The following is a 22,484-nucleotide window of genomic DNA, read 5'->3' as shown; positions in this document are numbered from 1 at the left end:
GTGAGAGTTTTCCAGACTGTTCTCCACAGAGGTTGGACCAGTTTACATTCCCACGAGCAGTGCAGAAGGGCTCTATTTTCCCCACAGCTTCTCCAGCATTTGTTGCTGTTGTCCTTTTTGATGTATGCCATTCTCACAGGAGTGAGATGGTATCTCAGTGTTGTCTTTATTTGCATTTCTCTGACAATCAGTGACCTGGAGCAACTTTTCTTATGTTTGTTAGCCTTTTGGATCTCCTCCGAAGTGAATGTTTTGTTCCTATCTTCTGTCCATTTTTGGATGGGGTCATTTGCTTTTTTGTTGCTAGAATAGGGAAACTTCTAATGGAGGGGATGGGACAAGGAAATCTGGTGGTGGGAACTGTGTGGAATTGTACACGTCTTATCCCACAATCTTGTCTATCATTCTTGAATCACTAATAAAAATAAGTAAATTAAATTTAAAACAAAAAAATATCAAAGTCACCATTCTGGCTCCAAACCTTCCTTTTTTAATGGCTTAAAGGCTCATTTAAACAATGCTCTCAGTTTCTGTTTCCTTCTTGAGACTTACCTACCTAAAAATAAAATTTAAAATTGGAAAACAGTGATGCATAGAAAGAGGAGAAAAGCATCCTGGGTGTGCCCTGAGTGCTCTGAGACCCGTGTGCTCCTGTCTCAGGCTGATTAGATTCTGCCCACTTGCTGTTGGGGATTTGTTTAAATTTCCCTCTTGTCTCTCTGCCTCTCTATCTCCTCCCTCCCCTCTAGATACCTGACTCTCTTTATTAAATAAATAATGGTACTTTAAAAAATTTTAAAAAGAAACAAAAGAACCGCTTCACCCCCTAAAAAAAAAAAATCATGTGTATATGTGAGATGCAGTAACTGCTTTCCTCCACCCTAAAATCAGATGTGAGAGGAGAATAGGGTTTTTTTTTTCTGAGTGATTTCACTGGTTTGCATCCAGATAGACATGGAGAGGGAGAGCCACCACGCGTGGAACTTCCCCCAGTGCTATAGATCTTCTCAAACCCAGGCCGCACACACTCCTACCAGTGAGCTACCTCTCTAATCCAGGATGAAAATGTTGAACACACGCATTTGCAGACTGGCTGTTTTGCCAGTCTATGGCTAGGAAAATGTGCCGTGTACTAACTGTCCATCGGAACATTTTGGTTTTGCTATTTACTTTTCGGGAAGTTCAATACGAAGAGAAGAAATTTTAATCCCACGGACACATTTCCAACCCACCACTTTCCTAAAATTAGGGTTTGCTTTCCTGCTCCTGAAGTACCCTGCTGTCCAAGTCCTTTGGTAGGTTCGTCCCACTGAGAGAAACAGGCTGATTAGACTGTGGTGGTGCTGCCCACATCCATCCCTACAGGTAAGCTGAGTGGAAGAAGCAGGGCTATCTCCTCAGAGATCACACCCTTTGCTCCCTTTTTTGCATCACTGTAAGTGAAAGAAGAGGACACAAAAGGATGTTTTCCTGAGTTAATTGGCCAGCAGGAAGATGGGTCTAGAGCTGGAGTCTAGAAACCTTTCGGAGCATGATAATATTGCCCCCATGTGGTCAAGTTTAGAATATCATTCCCAAGTCCTTCCTAGCAATGAGAACCTAAGCAAGGAACTTTTAGAGACTTCTAACAACTCTGCTTGATTTGTTGGTGAAAACACCAGTAATTCTGTAGCAAGAACAGCTAGTGGAGTTTTGCACAGGGTCCAGGATGAGTGTACAGGATTTTGGAGCTACCTACTCAGTCTCCCAACAGAATGGTAGTGTTGGGCTGTTGGAAATCCTCCATATTTGTAGGATTTGGCTCTGGGATGGCAAAGTGAACCCCCACACCTCCCTACTTCCCAGGGTTGAGGAGAAACAGTAATAGAGGCTTTAAACGATTTGAAATCCCCTGTTTGAGGGCAGAACACAGGAGAGCAGAACAGGATTTGCAGGCAGAAATCATGCCATGTCGATGCTGCTAATATAGGGGCATGAGATGGAACTTTTCTTTTTTTTAATTTATCAGGTCCACACTGAAGAAATGTTGTGAAGAGAACCTCACCTGTTCATTTTACACTTATACTATTAGCTATAGTATTAGTTGCTTGTCAAAATTCTTTCTATAGTATTAGTATAGGATATACTAATATATAGTATTAGTTGCTTGTCAAAATTCTTTCTTTTTTTAAGCATTCATTTTATTTTTTTTAATATGAGGTCAAGGGTTTCAATGAAAAGGGGAAGAAGTCAGGACACCACTCTACTAAATGCAGTTCCCATGATCAAACCAGGAGCCTTGGGCATGCAAGCTCATTGCTCTGCCAGCTAGTTCCCAGTCACTATGAAACTGCATTATAAGATGCAAAATGCAAGATGAATCTTAGTTTGTGTACTTATTAAATATTTTACTGTAACTTTAAGGGGATTGCTAGAGTGAAAACTCTGGTCCCAGCCTAGACTCTGGTTTTCTTTCTTTTCTTTTTTTATGGGTCGACTTTTTTCTTTTTAATTTATTTATTTAAAAAAGGAGACATTGACAAAACCATGGGATAAGAGGGGTACAACTCCACACAATTCCCACCACCAGAATTCCATATCCTATCCCCTCCCCTGATAGCTTTCCCATTCTTTATGTCTCTGGGAGTATGGACCCAAGGTCATCGTGGGTTGCAGAAGGTGGAAGGTCTGGCTTCTGTAATTGCTTCCCCACTGAACATGGGTGTTGACAGGTCCATCCATACTCCCAGTCTTCCTCTCTCTTTCCCTAGTAGGGTGTGTCTCTGGGGAAGCAGAGCTCCAGGACACATTGGTGGGGTCGTCTGTCCAGGGAAGTCTGGTTGGCATCATGCTGACACCTGGAACCTGATGGCTGAAAAGAGAGTTAACATACAAAGCCAAACAAATTGTTGAACAATTATGGACCTAAAGGCTGGAATAGTGCATAAGAAGTATTGGGGGAGTACTCAATGCAGACTATTGTGTACTTTTGCTTTCAGGTATATATTTTGCCCTAGTTTATGAATATTTGTGAACATATGCTCTATCTCATGGGACCTGGTCTATATCTAGGTTTTGTGACTGTGTTAGTAAGTAAACCACCTGGAATGGAATTAGAGAATACTATGAAAGGAAAGGTCTCACCTGAGTAATGAAGCTGAAGGGTTATCATTCCACACCTGAAGTCTCTGGACACAGTCTGAAGTGAAGCATGCTGGGGTGGCACTTGTTGCGTTGATTAGGTTGGGATCGGCGGATGCAATATTATTTGGTATGAATTGAGAGAAGCATGCAGGAAACTGCATAATGGCATAAGCCAGGTATTCCAGTCTTATCTCTGCTCTGTTGTTAATAGTTCTGTTTTGCATATATCCTTATGATTTGAGATTATTCATATTCTTGACATGACTCTTTGGGGGGGGACTTGTGAAGATTGTCTGTTGAGCATGTTATATGTTTTTTATTTCATCCCACTAACAAGCAAACCCTTCTTTTTTTCCTGCTAACTATTGCAAGAGCACATAGACCCATTTAAGATTAATCCAATAAGGGATTTATTTAGAAAGTCTCAATAACCACGAAAAAATGATTCCAGTTAAGAGAACAAGCAAAGTCTAAAATCTGCAATCGAACCACCCAAGACCACCATGTGCAAGGATAAGTACGAAATCCAAACCAACAGGAGCTTGCTGTGGTGATGGTGACCTGGCCAGGAGATGGAGCCGCTCTGAGCTCCTCCTTTTATGCATTCCCCTCTGTGTCTCCTCCTCCTGCAGTGTTGTCAGCCACTCCTGTGCCAATAGTCCCAAACTTCTGTTGGGATCACAACAGTTAACTAGTAATAGGGTCATTCACAGATCATAGATTTACTTCAAAGCTAGTAAATAGTCCCTTCAAATCTTTGCCCCATTTACTATAAATTATACTGGAGCTAGGAGCTTGAATCACTCAGAGGCCTGAAACATATACAGTTGAATGTTCACAGTGGAGAATACAGTCTTAGTTTCTTTGTGGCAGAGGGCAATCCAAAGAGATACTGACTAGTCTGGGCGTTACAGTGCCCTATCCAAGTGTATCTTCAGAATTGTTTGATTTACACTAGTGAATACTTTACAGGTTAACTCCAGTCTGTCTCCAGCACTAACCAGGGGAACATGCACTATTTCCCCTTAGCCTATTCCTCCATTAATCAATCTGTGTGTCGTATAATGCAAATCTTTTCTGCCTGGTGTTTATTAAGGTGGAAGTACTTTGGAGCTTCTCTCAAGTCCAATGTATAGAATAACCAGCCTACCTTGGATCTCCTTTATAGAACGTTCTCCCCAGGGTAAAAGGCCTGGGCAGCAGACCTCTGACTCCTATTTCTGGGTTTGCAACACACATACACACACACACACACACACACACACACACACACACACACACACACACATACTATTTCTGGGAGTTTACACAGAGATTTTATAAGACATTAGCTCAGGACAATGAAATTAGGGCTCTGGTTTGAGGAGGTTCAGAACACTTCTAATATCTTCTTGTTGAACTTAATGCTGTTTTTCTAACTATGAACTTAATGACTGCACATTACTTCTGTGAAAAATAAAGTAAAGTGGGAGGAGGGTGGTAGTGCAACAGGTTAAGTGTACATGGCACAAAGCACAAGGACCTGCACAAGGGTCCTGGTTCGAGCCCCCAGCTCTCCACCTGCAGGGGAGTTGCTTCACAGGCGGTGAAGCAGATCTGCAGGTGTCTATCTTTCTCTCCCCCTCTCTTTCTTCCCCTCCTCTCTCCATTTCTCTCTGTCCTATCCAACAATGACTACAACAATAAAATAACAAGGGCAACAAAAGGGAATAAATAAATAAACAAATATAAAATAAAATAAAGATGCTGCATCGTTATTAAGAAGAATGAGGTCTTTGAGCCTGGTCCCCACTGCACTGGGGAAAGCTTCAGTGCTGTGGTATCTATCCCTCTGTGTCTCTGTCTATACCTGAAAATATCATCTTGGTGTAGAAAGTCATGGCGATGGGTGATGGCAATAAATGAGAAATGAATAAATACATGTACTGAGATTTATGTGTATAATGTAAGGATTTCAAGATTTTCCCCTTTATTTTATGATAGAGACAAAGAGAAATGGGGAGGAGAAAGAGAGAGAGAATGAGAGAAAACCCTGTAGTGCTGTTCTATGACTTATAAGGTTTCCCTCCTTCAGGTGGGGATGTGAGGTTCTCATACATGTCAATGTATGTGCTTTACCAGTGATGCCACCACCCAGACCTGTCTTCCATATTTTCAATGACAAAAAGAAGTTGCAAATTTAATTTTGTGTCATAATATCACTATGATGTATAAAATGCTTCACATATATATTGCCATATAAACTGTATAGAAATAGTGTGTACAATGAGCTACAAATGATAGTCTATAAAATTTTTCAAGTAGGGGCAGGTGGTGGCACACCTGGTTAAGTTCTCACATTACAGTGCACAAGGACCCAGGTTCTTACCCTTAGTCCCCAGCTGCAGGGGGGAAAGCTTCATGAGTGGTGCAGCCCGGCTGTAGTTGTCTCTCAGTCTCTTTCCCTCTCTGTTTTCTTCTCCCCTCTCAATTTCTCTTGGTCTCTATCCAATAAAAAAATAAATGAATACATTAGAAAATAAAAAATTTTAAGTAAAGAAACATTTAATTTTCCTTTTTAAAAATTTGGTATTTTTTTTTTTTATTTATTAAATAGGGACAGCCAGAAATCGAGAGGGAAGAGGTGATAGAAAGAGAGAGTCAGAGACAGAGCGACACCTGCAGCACTGCTTCAGTACTTGAAAAGCTTTCCTCTGGCAGGTGGGCACTGAGGGCTTGAAACTGGGCATTTGCACATTGTAACTTGCACTTAACCAGGTGCATCACCACGCGGCCCCCATATATATTTAGTTTTTCTTCTTTATCCCCATATTTTGATTGGTGATTTATCCTAAATATGCACACATGTCTATGTATATAATTGAAATGAAAAAAAAGGAACAAAATATCATTATTTTTATGGATCAGTCAGACTTGTACAGATCAGTTGGTTGATTCCTGACTGATGAAATATATCCATCTTTCCTGGGTTATTTCCAACCTCTGTTTACCTCACCTCGTCTCTCAGCTCCTTCTTTCTCTGAAAGGTGATTTCTAGCTCCACAGGGCTGGATGCATTGGATAGACCTTCTTGTGGTACATCCCGTGAGTACCCATTCATTGGGGAAACTGACGATCCTTCCTAGCCGACTGAATCCACATGGATCCCAGTCACTTTCAAAGCCAGCAACAAGCAGCTCCTGACAGCTTTCAACCTGACGCTGTTGACTGGCTACGGAAGAAGGGCAAACACTAGAAGAAGAAGAAGGGCTGGATGAAGAGCCTCCATTGTACTCCCATAATGTCTCTCTTCTACCGTCTCACCAAAATGGCGGCTTATAGCTCTTTTTTCTTTGCTATCAGCTTTGCAGGCCTGTCTGCTAAGGACGGGCTGCATTTTAAAACAAACATCAGCACAGATGCATGAGCACAGCTGGAGCTAGATTGGTTGGCTGAGCTAATGTATGTGGCCCCAGCAGCACTTGCTGACATCCCTTCATAGAAACGATATGAGCACCAGCTCACTGTGCGCCAGGCACTGTTGTAGTCTCTGGCAGTGATGTGGCGAGCGGGGCAAATGATTCCCTGCTGCTGCATCATTTGTATTTACGTTCTAAGAAAGGGTATCTCTCGAAAATTTGAAATAGAAGCCTTGGTCTGGCCCTTTGGAGGCCTTACAACTTCCCCGTTCTAGGACTGTTTCCTCCATAGGGGAATCACCTCCCCTTCCCACTCTTGCTTTTCAGCATTATATATGGAGCAGCCAAATGCTAAGTGGTTTGACATTTCAGTTTGATTTGAACCGATTGACATTGACAGCTTCATGCCAAAGTGTGTTAATTCTTAATCAGAAAGAATATCCCCATGGACCAATGCATGTGTTCAGCATTCATTGGCCGTGGCTGCCTGCAAGCTAGCTAGCTTCTCGAAAATTATGGAGCAGGCAAGACTCAAACAGCTAAGGGTGGGGGTAGGGGGGTGGACGAAGTGCTTTGGAATTAGCCTTATTAAAGAGGATTTTTAAGAATGTTCTGTAAACTTAGAGTCTATTTGATACATTCAAATTCCTTTGCTTTCTTTTCTTTTTCTTTTCTTTCCTGTTCTCTCTCTCTTTTCTTTTCTTTTTTCTTTCTTTCTTTCTTTCTTTTTTTTTTTTTTTTGCCACCAGGATTATCACTAGGGTTCTTCTGTCCCTGCACTAGGAATCCATTGCTCCTGGTGGCCACTTTTTCCATTTGCTTTTCTTTCTATTTTTCTTTTACAGGACAGAGAGCAATTGAGAGTAGAGAGAAATTAAAAGGGAAGGGGAGATAGGGAGATAGAGAAAGATAGTCTTGCTTAACCACTTGTGAAGTGTCTCTGCTGCTGGTGGGGAGAGGGGGCTCAAACCCCATTCCTTGTGCGCATGTGTGCCTACCTGGGTGCACCACCACTCGCCCCATTCAAATTCCTTTAAGTGGGATCAACAATGTATTTCTAGGTGCTCTGGGTATGCAAATACACCGCATTCCTTTAAAAGCACATATGCTGTTGATGGAGTCATGAAAGGAAACACTGATTGGCTACAACAGAACCGAGTCATTTATCGTGGCCCAATGGCCATGGCACCACTTCCCATTGGTATAGCTGAGCTGACTCTTCAGGAAAGAGTTAAAATGCTCTATCTCATGTGAAACACAAATCCATGTGTGTGCATTTGGAGAAATCTGTGAAGTAGCACAGAATTCCAATACCTTCTAGGATTCTCCCAACTAACACGTATTCAAAAATCCTCTGCCTTCCTCAGAGGGCTTCATAACTGTGCATTTCATGAGAGGATGCTGCTGCCCTTGGTAGACCTTGGAGACAGAGTGAATCCAGGGGGGGGGGGTGGTCAGGTTGTTGTGTTCTATTAGTGTCTTAAGTCAGACATCTGGATGCCACTTTTGAGTTCTTTCTATCATGTACTCCATATACAATTAATTATCAAGTTCTTTTTGAATGATATAGTTCTATTTTCATCTATATATTTCTAGTGTAGAAATCCCTTCTGGTCTACTCTTTTTTTTTCATTTTTTATTTGTGATGAATAGTGAGTTATAAGGCTATAAGATTAGACGAGTCCTACATCACACCCACCATCAAAGTTCTGTCCCCCCACCTTCGCACCTCCCAAAGATAACTACCATGGTTCTCACACCATCTTAGAAACAGTTTACTTCTGTTTTTGTTTGTTTGTTTTTATTTTTGCAAGTTCATGTGTATCAGTTCATATTGGAAAGGAATTTGGGCTTAGTTTGTTTCCCAGATGTTTAAAGTTTCATCACACATAAACTCAACAAAGAATTGAGGAGAAAGCATGATTTCCAAGATTTTTAAACTTTATTTAGAAAAATTAAGAACACCCAAGTATTGGAGGACACGTGGGCCAACAGAAAGAAAGAAAAAGAGAGAGCCTGAGAGTCCTTACTCAATAATGGCATGCCCACCTAGGCAAAGAGAGAGAGAGAGAACAGAAGCCACCACACACTCACTGCAACTTATAAATATTCAATCCAAGCCTTCACCTCTTTATTAAGCTATATCCACACCTGTTACCACTCCCATTTCCTGTGCAGCAATTTCCTTCCCCCAGGCACACAGATGTGCATAGGGAACATGTGTTCTGGAGCTTTGCAGCAGTATCTGTTTTCCCCAGGTACTTCCTGTCATATCTAACCTCAACAAGTTCTTAGATGCCACATATGAGTGAAACCATCTGATAGTATACAAAGTTTCTTTCTTTCTTTCTTCCTTTCTTTCCTTCTTTATTTTTAATTTCTTTATTGGGAAATTAATGTTTTACATTCAGCTGTAAATACAATACTTTGTACATGACTAACATTTCCCAGTTTTCCATCAAACAATACAACCCTCACTAGGTCCTCTGTCATCCTTTTTGGATCTGTATTCTCCCCCCACCCAACCACCCCAGAGTCTTTTATTTTGGTGAAATACACCAATTCCAGTTCAGGTTCTACTTGTGTTTTCTCTTCTAATCTTGTTTTTCAACTTCTGCCTGAGAGTGAGATCATCCCATATTCATCCTTCTGTTTCTGACTTATTTCACTTAACATGATTTTTTCAAGCTCCATCAAGGATTGGCTGAAAATGTGAAGTCACTATTTTTAGTAGCTAAGTAGTATTCCATTGTGTATATATACCACAATTTGCTCAGCCACTCATCTGTTGTTGGACATCCGGGTTACTTCTAAGTTTTGGTTATTACAAATTGTGCTGTTAAGAACATATGTGTACACAGATCTTTTTGGATGGGTGTGCTGGGTTACTTAGGATTTATACCCAGGAGAGGAATTGTAGGGTCATGGGGTAGGACCATTTCTAATGTTCTGAGAGTTCTCCATACTGTTCTCCACAGAGGTAGGACCAATTGACATTCACACCAGCAGTGCAGGAGGGTTCCTTAGACCCCACAACCTCTCCAGCATTTGTTGATGCTGTTGTTACTGATGTATGACATTCTCACAGGAGTGTAGTGGTATCTCATTGTTGTCTTTATTAGCATTTCTCTGATAATCAAGGACTCGGAACATTTTTTCATGTGTTTCTCGGCCTTTTGGATCACTTCTGTGGTGAATATTCTGTCCATGAAATCTCCCCATTTTTGGATGGAGTCATTTGTTTTCTTGTGGTTGAGTTTGCCAAGATCTTTATATATTTTGGTTAGTAATATCTTGTCTGATGTATGGCATGTAAAGATCTTCTCCCATTCTGTGAGGGGTCTCTTGGTTTGGGTATTGGTTTCTTTTGCTGTGCAGATGCTGTTTAATTCGATGTAGTCCCATAAGCTTATACTGGCTTTAGTCTTCTTTGTAATTGGACTTCTTACATTGAAGATGTCTTTAAAATTTATGCAGAAAAGAGTTCCGCCAATATTGTTCTCTAAGTATCTGATAGTTTCTGGTCTAACATCCAAGTCCTTGATCCACTTGGAATTTACATATGTATTTAGTGAAATATAGTGTGCTGGGATAGCCTGAGGGTGCTTCTTCCAGAGCAAGTGCTCTCTGGGTTGGAGAGAACTCAACTGGAGTCAACCTAGACTGCTGCATGGGAGAGGGATCAGGAACTCATGCCAGGCTAGTCGCAGGAGAGAGACTCTGAGGCTCTCAGAGCCTGAAGGCAATCCCATGTGTGTTTAATCAGAAGAGCAACTGTATTTATACTCTCCAAGTAGGGTTGAAACAGGATGTGACATAGAGAGGGTGGATCGAAAAAGAGTACAAACTAGTGGTGGAAAACAGGGTGTGACTAGGAGAGGGTGCAGAGCCAAAAGAGAATTTGAACCAGTAGGGATTAAACCAGTGCCCTGCAGGCAAGGCGTTTCTTAGGTAACAGTGGTTATGTAAATAGACCGCAGCATTAAGTAGGGGGAAGCTGGCATACTGCCCAACAATAGTGGTTCAGTTTCATTCTTCTGCATGTTTCAACCTTTTATTTCCCAACATCATTTGTTGAAGAGACTCTGTTTTCCCCAATTAATAGACTGGGAACCTTTGTCAAAGATTAGATGTCCATAGGTCTGGGAGCTTGCTTCTGGGTTCTCAATTCTATTCTACTGGTCAGTGTGTCTATTCATGTTCCAGTACTAAGCACTTTTGATTATAATGGTCCTATAATATAATTTGAGATCTGGGAGTGTGATGTCTCCAGTTCTGTTCTTTCTTCTCAAGTTTGTTTTGGCAATTCTAGGTATTTTCTGGTTCCGGATAAACAATTGTAGCATTTGTTCTAATTTCCTAAAAAAAATGTGTTTGGGATATTGATGGGGATAGCATTAAATCTGTATATAGTTCTGGGTAGTATATTCATTTTGATGATGTTAATTCTTCCAATCCATGAAAATGGAATATCTTTCAACTTCTATCATTGTGATCATTTGGATTCTAAAGTATAAACTTGTTTCTTGGGCTATTAGATAAATCACACTTGTATACATACACAAATAAAATGCACTTAACTTGTCAGACAAGTTATGTAGCTATCTGGGAAGATTCAGGTTGGATGGAAGTCCAGAGTTCAGAGAACATATTTATTCAGATTCTTCTCAAGAAAAGCACCTTCTGGGAGTGGGGAATAGATACCATAATGCCTTTGCAAAGATACTGTTATGCCTGAGGCTTCAATGTCCCAGGTTCAACCCTCTGCACCACCGTAAATCAGAACTTTGCAAAGCTCTGGTAAAAAAAGAAAAAAAAAATGGTCAGGTGGTGGGGCACCTGGTTGAGTGCACATGTCAAGAACTCATGTTCTAGCCCCAAGTCCCCACCTGTAGGTGGAAAGCTTTGTGAATAGTGAAATAGTGCTGCAGATGTCTTTCTGTCTCCCTTTGTTTTTCTCTTCCCTCTTGATTTCTGGATGTCTCTATCCAATAAAGATAATAAAAAAATTAAGCACCTTTTCCTAAGCTGTCTCTGCCTCTGGGCTTTGCAGATATTGATTCCTCAGCCAGAACATCTGGAAGTAAAGTATGTGTCATATAATGGAGGCTTATACCTGATGATAATAGAAAAAATAGAACAAATGCTATTTGGCCTTCATTCCTCCTCTCCTTCCCTCCATTCCCTATTCCCTTCCTTCCTTTCCCCTCCCCTCCCATTCCCTCCCCTCTCTGCTCCTCCTCATTCCTCTTCTCTCTTCTAGTGTGTGTGTGTGTGTGTGTGTGTGTGTGTGTGTGTATGTGTGTATTTATTTACACCAGGGTTATTGCTGGGGTCAGTGCCAGCACTACAAATCTACTGCTCCTAGTGGCCATTTTTCCTTTTTCTTTTCCTCCTCCCTCCTACCCCTTCCCCTTCTTCTTCTTTTGCCTCCAGGGGCTTGGTGTCTGCACTACAAATCCACTGCTCCTGGCAATCATTTTCTTTTACAATTTTATTTATTTATTTTGGATAGGACAGGGAAAAATTGAGAGGGGATAGATAAGGGAAAAGAAAAACACCTGCAGACCTGCTTCACTTCTTGTAAAGTGACCTCCCCCTTGCTGGTGGGGATCAGGGGCCTGAGACCGGGATCTTTTAGCAGTTTCTTGCACTTTGTACTATGGGCACTTAACCTGATGAGCCACCACCTGACCTCATGGCCATTTTTTCCCTCTTTTTCTTTTCTTCTTTATTTTATTTGATAAGACACAGAGAAAATGAAAGGAGGAGGAAGAGGAGGAGAAATGGAGTGAGAAAGCTAAACACCTGCAGATATGCTTCACTGCTAGTAGAGTCCCCCTCCATCTGCATGTGAGGAATGGGGACTCAAACCCAGGTCCTTGGTCATGGTAATGTGTGTACTCAACTGGGTGTTCCAAACAGTCTCCCTTTCACTGCTTTTCATCCAGCTGATAACCCATAAAATTTTTATAAAATTCTAATAATTTATATAAAGAGATTAGCATTTTGCATATCTGTTGGGCACTCAGTAATTGTTGATATCATATTTATTTTTTGATATCATATTTTAAAAAATATTTATCTATTCCCTTTTGTTGCCCTTGTTGTTTTATTGATGTTTTTATTGATGTCATCCTTGTTGGATAGGACAGAGAGAAATCATGAGAGGAGGGGAAGACAGAGAGGGGGAGAGAAAGACAGACACCTGTAGACCTGCTTCACCGCTTGTGAAGCAACTTCCCTGCAGGTGGGGAGCTGGGGGCTGGAACCAGGGTCCTTATGCTAGTCCTTGCACTTTGCATCACTTGCTCTTAACCAGCTGCTCCCGATATCCTATTTCTTTTTTTTTGGGGGGGGAAATTAATGTTTTACCAATATCATACTTTTTAACAAAAATCTGATTCCTGATCTTCCTCCATGATTCCATTAAATAAGCTGCTCACCATGTAAACTAAAGCCAACTTTGCAGGGGTACAGAATGAAAGCTTTTTTTTTTTTTTTTTTTTTTTTTTAATACCAGAGCACTGGTTCATTCTGGTTTATGGTGGTGCAGGGAGGTTGGACCTGAAACCTCAGAGCTTCAGGTATGAGAGTCTGTTTGCCTAACCATTATACTATCTTCCCCCAATGAATTATGCAAGTTTTAAAGCAGTACCCCAACTGAAATACACTGCTGCTATTTTGAGAGAAGCTTCCCTGGATTGAGAAGTTGTGCAGGTCGAATCTGACTACAAAGTTTCTGAAATGTGACCTTTCAAAGGAGCATCGTTTAAGACAAGTGAAATTTCAGGGGCTGGACAGGGACACATTGGCACATTGTGCGAGGTTAAGTGCACATATCACTCTGCCTAAGGACTCAGGTTCCAGCTTCTGCTCCCCACCTGCAGAGGGAAAGCTTCATGAATGGTGAAGCAGGTCAGCAGGTGTCTCTCTTTCTCTCCCCTTCTCTCTCCCCTCCATTCTCAATTTCTCTTTGGCCTGTCAAATAAAAATAGAAAAAAGAAAGGAAAATGAAAGGAAAAAATATGTGGTCACTGGGAGCAGTAGATTCATAGTACAGGTGCGGGGGAGGGGAATCAGCTTTTGATACAGTGAGTAATTACCAAGGGAATTGTTAGTTTTGCTGTTTGCACCTTTAGAAGGTGCTAGAAAGAATACTTGGTTGGTTGCTATAACAGCACCAACTTTAGGAATCATTCTGTGCAGGTGCCTGCTTTTGAAATAAATAGGAGTGTGCTGAGTAGGAGTGAATCATTCCTAGTAAACATGGCTTTTCAGCTCATTTTGCATTTGGAATAAAATTTAAGTATCATTTGTCAAGTCATCAAGGAATTCATGTGTGGATGTTAGAGAAAAAAAAACTGTGAAAACAAATTCTTTGTTTCTTTTCAAAATCTGGTTATAACAGTTGTTTATAGTGATAAAAGCACAAGGTTTAGAGGGAAATTTGTTGCCTGGAGAGATTGTTATTTTCAGATTTTTTTTTTTTTACAAAGGGGGAAATATGCAAAGAAGGGACTCATGGGATAGAATCACAGCTAAACAGAATGTGACTTCTTAGCATATTTCTGAGAACTGAGTCAAACTCTGAGAACATCATCAAAAACCCAGCAATAAAATTATATTGTTAAACATATTATAAGTGATTCAGAAACAAGCCCCCATTTCCTTTTGAACTTCTTCCCATAATATCAAAGGGAGCAGGGGCATACACATCTCTAATGTACTGGGAGTTTGATCCTGTTTAGGAAAGTAGAAAATAGACAGGATCAGGAGAATCACTAGCTAGTAAGAATCACACACTAGCTTTTGGTCAATCCAGAGTGCTTAACAACCAGACAAGTAGATCTGAAACTGGCAAAGTAAACCAAGAGACGAATGCTGGGCCAAGTGTGGCAATCTGATGGCACCACCATTCCCTCATGCTTCTGCAAACAGGTGGAGTCAGAAAAAGAGGGGCTGGGCAGTGGCACACCCGGTTAAGTGCACATAGTTTCAGCCCTCACCTCCCCCCCAACACACACCTGCAGCGGGATGCTTCACAGGCCATGATACAAATTGGCAGATGTTTAACTTCGTCTCTCCCTCCCTATCTCTCCCTCCTCTCTCATTTTCTCTCTGTCCTATGCAATAAAATGGAAATTGACAAAGAAGAGAGTGAGCTGAGACTGTGAATGTTGTATCGATACTATATTACCTCTACAACCTTTATCACAGTCTCTGTTGCCCTTTCTAACCACTACTCATGCCACTTGCATCTACTGTTTCCCAGACACTGTGCTACGTGTTTTGAATGAAAAATCTAATTTAATGCCTTTTATTTTCAGTCTCCTAGAAACAAGGCTTGATGAATTCCAACTAATAACTGTCCTGATACTAATCTCTTTGTTCCATTTTTAAATCTGATGGGAGCCATAATAGCCATCTGCATATTTTTCTCTCAAATATTCTCCTTGATCTGGACAAAGGTTATGTAGGGGAAAAAATTCAGCAGTGACACAATATCAATCTTTCTTGCTATTTGAAGAGTTGACAAGTGGGAGGTAATTGGATATTGCCTGAATGCTTAGAGATTTTTATGTGATTCTGTGGGCCTGATATGGGCTGTGCCTTCTTTGTATGCACTTCAGCTAATTCTAATCCAAGGTTGCATGTATCAGGCTTGGAAGAACTTGAGTGCTGGCGGGTTGTCTTTGCTCATCTCTGGGGTTCTCACCTCCTCCAAGAGCTGCTGACCGCCTCAGATTGAAGTCCTGCTTAGGGAATAGTTTGGTAATACTAGATCATACTTTTCTTGTGATGTGAGTAGAAATCACCTTGGTGATCAATAAATGGAAATACATCCAATCCAAGTTATATGACTTCTAGTATCTTTCTGTTAAGCAGCCTCCAAGTTTGAAGGCTCTTCTTAAGTAAATTCAAATATAAAAGCACACTACTGGATTGTTGAAAAGCAAAACCAGAAAGCAAAGCCTGCTCAAGTCTGCATTTTTTTTTTAAAATAAGAAAGCAAATAGATGATCTTATCACTGATTTTTTTTTTTTTTTTATCATGAGAAGCACATATTCTCACTATTCCCAGAGATACTACGTGCACAGATGGATGAGTCCATTTGCTGAGTTAATGGGGTAGCTTAATTTTCTTACAGCGGCTTAGAGACGTCAGAAGAGAAAACCTCAGGGTGCATTTTCCAGATACTCTCATGCTTTTAATGAAAGTTGTGATTTGGGATGGGGTGGTGGCGCACCTGGTCGGGCTTACATGTGCTTACAATGCACAAGGACCCGAGTTCCAGCTTGTAGTCCCTACCTGTAGGCGGAAAGCTTTGCAAGTGGTAAAGCAGAGCTTCAGATGTCTCTCTCTCTCTCTCTCCCTCTCCCTCTCCCTCTCCCTCTCCCTCTCCCTCTCCTCTCCCTCTCCCTCTCCTCCTCCCTCTCCCTCTCCCTCTCCCTCTCCCTCTCCCTCTCCCTCTCCCTCTCCCTCTCCCTCTCCCTCTCCTCTCCCTCTCCCTCTCCCTCTCCCTCTCCCTCTCCTCTCCCTCTCCCTCTCCCTCTCCCTCTCCCTCTCCCTCTCCCTCTCCCTCTCCCTCTCCCTCTCCTCTCCCTCTCCCTCTCCTCCTCCCTCTCCCTCTCCCTCCCTCTCCCTCTCCCTCTCCCTCCCTCTCCCTCTCCCTCTCCCTCTCCCTCTCCCTCTCCCTCTTGCTCTCCCTCACCTTCCCCCTATCCCTCTCCCTCTCCCTCTCCCTCTCCCTCTCCCTCTCCCTCTCCCTCTCCCTCTCCCTCCCTCTCCCTCTCCCTCTCCCTCTCCCTCTCTCTCCCTCTCTCTCTCTCCCTCTCCCTCTCCCTCTCTCTCCCTCTCTCTCTCCCTCTCCCTCTCCCTCTCCCTCTCTCTCCCTCTCCCTCTCCCTCTCCCTCTCCCTCTCTCTCCCTCTCCCTCTCCCTCTCCCTCTCCCTCTCTCTCCCTCTCCTCTCCCTCTCCCTCTCCCTCTCCCTCTCCCTCTCCCTCTCCCTCTCCCTCTCCCTCTCCTCTCCCTCTCCCTCTCCCTCTCCCTCTCCCTCTCCCTCTCCCTCTCCCTCTCCCTCTCCCTCTCCCTCTCCTCTCCCTCTCCCTCTCCCTCTCCCTCTCCCTCTCCCTCTCCCTCTCCCTCTCCCTCTCCTCTCCCTCTCCCTCTCCTCCTCCCTCTCCCTCTCCCTCCCTCTCCCTCTCCCTCTCCCTCTCCCTCTCCCTCTCCCTCTCCCTCTCCCTCTCCCTCCCTCTCCCTCTCCCTCTCCCTCTCCCTCTCCCTCTCCCTCTCCCTCTCCCTCTCCCTCTCCCTCTCCCTCCCTCTCCCTCTCCCTCTACCTCTCCCTCTCCCTCTACCTCTCCCTCTCCCTCTCCCTCTCCCTCTACTTTTCCCTCTCCCTTCCCCCCTCTATATATACATATATATACATATATATATATATATATATATATATATATTTCCAGTCCTCTTAATTTCCAGTTGCCTCTATCAAATATATAATTTTTTTTTGAAAAGTTACAATTCCAGAATTAGAAGTAAGAACCAGTAAAGCAAACAGTGCTGGAGAGACAAGATTCTATTTTACTGATCTTGCTTCCTAATTGCTTTGATTCTGTCATTTATCCTTAATTAAGTAGTTTGCCTCTGAGGTCTGTATGAAGGAAGCAAAAAAAATCTTTTGTATATATTTTTAATTGTCTTTATTTATTGGATAGAGACAGGTAGAAATCAAGAAGGAACAGGGTGATAGAGAGGGAGAGAGACAGAGAGACACTTGCAGCCCTGCTTCACCATGTGTGAAGCTTTCCCCCTGCAGCTGGGGACCAGGGGATCGAACCTGGGTCCTTGTGCATTGTAACATGTACACTCAATCAGGTGCGCCACCACCTGGCCCCGCAAACAAAATCTTTAACTAATACCAAATGTGATTGAAAATGTTTCCTAATAAACAGATGTGCCATCTATGGTATCACCCATGTCTATAAACCCGAGAATAATGAAAGCCTAGTGATGCCATTGTTTTTGCAAACTGCCTGGCCCAGAACAGCAGTCACACTGTTCATGATTTTCATTGCAGCTCTAGGAATATACAGTGAACTCAATAATGATCCATATGATAAGTCCTCATGATAGTATTTTGTCCTCATGAACATGGTAAAAAAAAAAAAAAAGAAGTAAAAGGTTGGAAAGAATGTGTTTAAAGATGTCTAAAACTATTTGTATGTTTTCAGCGACATAAATAAATTTTTGAGATATTAATCTGAAGTCAGAAAATTGAATAGTAACATAGAGATAAGATGTTAGGGGGATGGGTGGTGGCACACTTGGCTAAGCACTCACATTACAGTGTGCAAAGTCCCAGGTTCATGCTCATGGTCCCCCCCTGCAGGAGGAAAGCTTTGCCAGTGGTGAAGCATTGCTACAGGTCTCTCTTCCTGTCTTCTTTTCTATCTTCCCCTACCTTCTTGATTTCTCTCTGTCTCTATCCAATGAATAAAGATAATAAAAAATGTAAAGGATAACATTTTCCCAGATCCTTACCCCATTAGGGAAAGTGAGAGACAGGCTGAGAGTATGGATCAACACTCATCTTCAGCAGGGAACCAATTACAGAAGCCAGACCTTCCATCTTCTGTGCCCCGACCAGCAGGGCGGTGAACAGGGGCTAGGAACCCAATGAAACCGAAAATGAAAGAACATGAGACACGAAGAATGACAGCAAGTCAAGTTTCTGATCAAGCTGTAAATTTTATTGTGAACACAGGCATTATAAGGCTTTGGGGAAGGAGGGGGGAAGTGCTGGAGGAGGAGGAAGGGGAGCAATCTTCAAAGGGGGAATGTTCCTTGCAACATACAATGGATGAAATCACGTTTGCTACCACAACTATGTGTTGTCACTGTTTCTGGTAAATGGTCTACCTAAGGGGAAAATGGCCTGCCCAGGGGAAATGAAACTTGTCTCGAGGGCTTCCATAGTTTCAAAGCTTATCATCTATCAAGCAGAGAAATGGCTCCTGGCATATCCTCCCTTTGTTATCATTTTAAATTGAGGCAGGCAATGGGGGTGAGGAGCAGAGACCCTAACAGCAGGTTTGGTGGGCGTAACCAGAGGAGGGAAGTATTGACCCGATTCCTCCCGCGGGGTGGGTGCAAAACCAACCTTCCCGCATCTTATAAGGCTCTTGGTGTCTTTTTGGGGAGGGGAGGCAGAGCCACAGTTTCTAGGGAAACAATTTTTGTTGCTGACACCAACCTCCATGCAAATCAGGTTTGCTTCACGGGGGACTCAGAGGCGGACAATAGGGTCCTCCCCCTGCAGTGCTTTGCCTTGTGCCCCTTACTGGTGTCCTTGCCCTGCCACGGTTGGATGTCTCGATGCATAATTCTGAGTTTTATGCCATCCGAAAAGGGGGTCTGTCATCCTCAGGTTCAGCCAGGCCTCTATCAGCCAAATCAAGTCTGTGATAATGTATTTGCAAAGGTTTTGATGCCAAGGAGTCAATCTGCTGTTTTATAAAATCAGTAATCTTATTAAAAATAAAGGGTCTTAAGGTAATCATTAACAAAAGACTAATAAGGGTCCCATAAGGGGCTCTGTAGTGACTCAAGACTATTTGTGGTGGAGTCTATAACCTGTTGTAATCTTTCAAAAAATTCATGGGAGGAATATATAGAGTGTCCTAGTGTGCCACCAGCAAGTCTAAGGGAAGCAGTCAGTGGATGTGATGTCCAGGAGAAGAAACACAGCACGTCTGGTCTGGTCAGTGCCAACTGATGAAATTTTTCTTCTTCATAGAGGGTCAGCTGTGGAACAAGCAAAACTAGGAGGCAAGGACCAGGTAGAGAAGAATTGACATGAAAATATAAGATGGTGTTGTACCAAAACACAGAGGAGGTACATACACATTAGAAGTCAAGGTGAGGTTCCTTGAACATCGAGGAATATTTTGAGAAAAGTGAGCAGTCAATAAACATGCAAAGATGAAGTCAGCAGTGGTAGGTCAGCAGAAAGAGAAAACTTGGATAAGCTGGTGAGGTTAGCTGGACTATATACTGCCATGGCGTCCTTTGTGGTAAGGACTTGCCAACAGGGACTCTGTGGATTTTGCAAGAGCAATGTCATCCACCATAATAAAAGGAAAACAAACATGGACATCCAGTGTTGAAAAAAGAGAAAAAGAATATGTCTCTATGACTGGAAAAGTGGGTGGCTTTGTCAACGAGATACAATAAATGGACAATTTGAATTTTTGTAAATATTAAAAAGGTTTAGTATGTTACTTCATTGACACTTTAGCCAACTGAATACTGTGGGGTGCATTCCCCTTCTTTTTTATTAATTAAGCTTAAGGGTTTTAGTTTTTCTTGTTTGAGCTGTAGCCCATATAAATTTATAAAAAATATCAACTGAGAAAAAGTTTTTTTTGTTTACTAAACATGGGCAGGTGAATTACATCAATATGTCAGAGAACATTGGATTTTATCAATGGAGATTAATCTTAAAAGTCTGAATAGCAAGATCTTAAACAATGCAGGAGCCAGTAAAGTGCTCTCACTATGGCAGGTCAAGCGTTAACATTTTAAGAGGCTTGTAAAAAAATGAGAAAAATTTTAGGATATGAGTGACTTTAGGAGTCATCACACACCCATAAATAAAAAATTAAAAATGTTTAGTTTTAAATCTTACCATATGAGCAGTCAGTTCTTCATGTGCAGATGTACCTATAATATTTACTTAGGGAGAGAACTTGTACCAAGTTAATTGATGATCTAATGGTTAGAATTGGCTTGAGGTTTTTTTTTTTAATATGATTTTAGAAGGCTCTTTATTAAAATAAACCAATATGTTATAGAAAGTCAATACCTAATGTGTTGACATGATGAAATGTTTACCATTTTTTGGCATTATTTTAAACTGATTAGACAGTTTAAGCATACTATTATACCTTTAGTTTACTAAGATCTTTACTCATCACAAGGCTATGATGAGTAAGCATAGATATAAAACTTAATAGATTTTACTCCTTAGAACTTTAATATGGCAACTTAAAAGGCTAAAATAAAACCTCATACTTTAAATGTTCAAAATATTAATTTTGTTAAATCAGGATTTGCCAAAACAAATCTTTTATCAGACCAAAACCACAATGTATTACCTTAATTTATGAAAAATAAACCTCTGGCAGTGTCTTAAAACAAACCAGATAATTTTTAAAAGCAGAAAGATATAAAGAGGAAAACCAGCACAAAAGCCTCTAGCATGTAAATAATTAACATAAACATTGTGTTATCTTTTACTAACCCAAGCCAGTTTTGCCTGTTTAGTTGAGAAAGTATTTTAAAAGTTTTTTTTTTTTTTTTTGAAATCACTTAAACAATTTTAAGTAAAATGTTAAACTTTGTTTGTTAGGATCTTTGTTTATCACAAAGCTATCATACCCTTAGGGCAGCTATGAACAAGGGTGGGTACACAACTTAATCGATCTTTCACTTTGATTTGGATAGGTAACTTAAAAAGCTAAGATAAACCTTATAGCTGAAATGTTAAAATAAATTTTTACTGTTAACATTTCTTTTAGATGACCATTTTACACTAAATAATTTTGTTGAATTACATCTGTTGAAAAAAAAATTTTTTATCAGGCCAGGAATAGCACGTTTAACCCTTTTTTTCCTGGCAAGGCCACTGCTCTACACTGACTGGGTTATTAGAAAGTCAGTTCAAACATGGAATTAAATTAACAAACAGTGGCAGTTGATATTGGGGTGCTGGTAATATCTACAATTTTCACAAGAGTGAGAGAGACTACAGAGGCATTTTACCATGCCTAGATATCTCAGAAAATCTTTTTAACTAATGAATTGATGCTGATATTAGCTATCAGAAGGACAAAACTGTCCTATATTTTACTCTGGTACAGGTGTGCCAACTCTATGAGTCTGGATCTTTAAAACCACATTTAGCTTAACTAAATCTTATTTAAAACTTAAAACAACCTTTAGTTACTTAGGGGTTAACACACATTAATGAAAACAAGGTTAGCACAGACTTAAAACATACATTCTTGGTGAACAGAAACATTTTCCCTTTGAAAAACCGCTTTGGTTTTTGGATTCCTAACTCACAGCCTATCTACCCAGGAGGGGCGTTAGTGGCTAAGGGAATGATTGACTGCAGTCTGCCAATCTGTGGAGCAGGGGCTCTGTGCCATGATTGGCTGTGCGGGCAGAACAGGCAGGCTTAGTTTACCGCCGCCGCGCAGAGAAAAATCTTTGAAATTTTTTTTTCTGGGCTAAGGTACATTTTACAGTTTTAAAGAAAGTGGTCTAATCAGTATTATTGGCCAAGTCAAGGACAGGAGCACAAAATGGAGGGGCGGTGGTGTAGGGAGGCAGTCTGGACAAGGAAGAGCATAGGGGTTAGGGTTAGCCAGTTTGAGCCTGGCTCCAAGTAACAGGGAAAGCCAAAACCGGGTTTGATTTGGATGGTTTAGTCTTAGTTTTAGTTTTCGGGATTGGGTTTTTTGGTGAGGCTAAAAATGTAAGCTCTTCTGTAACTGCAGCTATTTCTTTCATTAATTGAAGCTGCTCTCACCGGTCAGCAAGGACCTTGCGGAGGGTGGAAATTCCTGTAAGGGCTCCTGAGCGTGCCCACCTGACAGAAGGATTGTCAAGGAGAGGGTCAGGCTGGAGAGCAGGGGCACGGATATAGGGAGGGGAATTAAAGGGAGGAGGACACCAATCGGGATTGTAGTATCTGGCAGCCTCTTTTTCTAGCAAAGCCTCATTCTCCACGGGAAGTGCTTCAGGAGAGGGAGGGTTTTGTAAAACTGGATAGAGGCGAGGGAAAGAATGCTGGGTTTCATTCTCATGTGAATTAGCAATAGGAGAGTCAATGGAGGGAACTTTAGTAAGTGCAGTGGGACCTGTAGGGAGGGGAACAGGGTTTTTACTT

The sequence above is a fragment of the Erinaceus europaeus genome, chromosome 3 (assembly GCF_950295315.1).
Source record: "Erinaceus europaeus chromosome 3, mEriEur2.1, whole genome shotgun sequence".
NCBI classification, from domain to species: Eukaryota; Metazoa; Chordata; class Mammalia; order Eulipotyphla; family Erinaceidae; genus Erinaceus; species Erinaceus europaeus.
The sequence above is the reverse complement of the archived record's forward strand: the minus strand, read 5'-3'. Positions refer to the sequence as shown.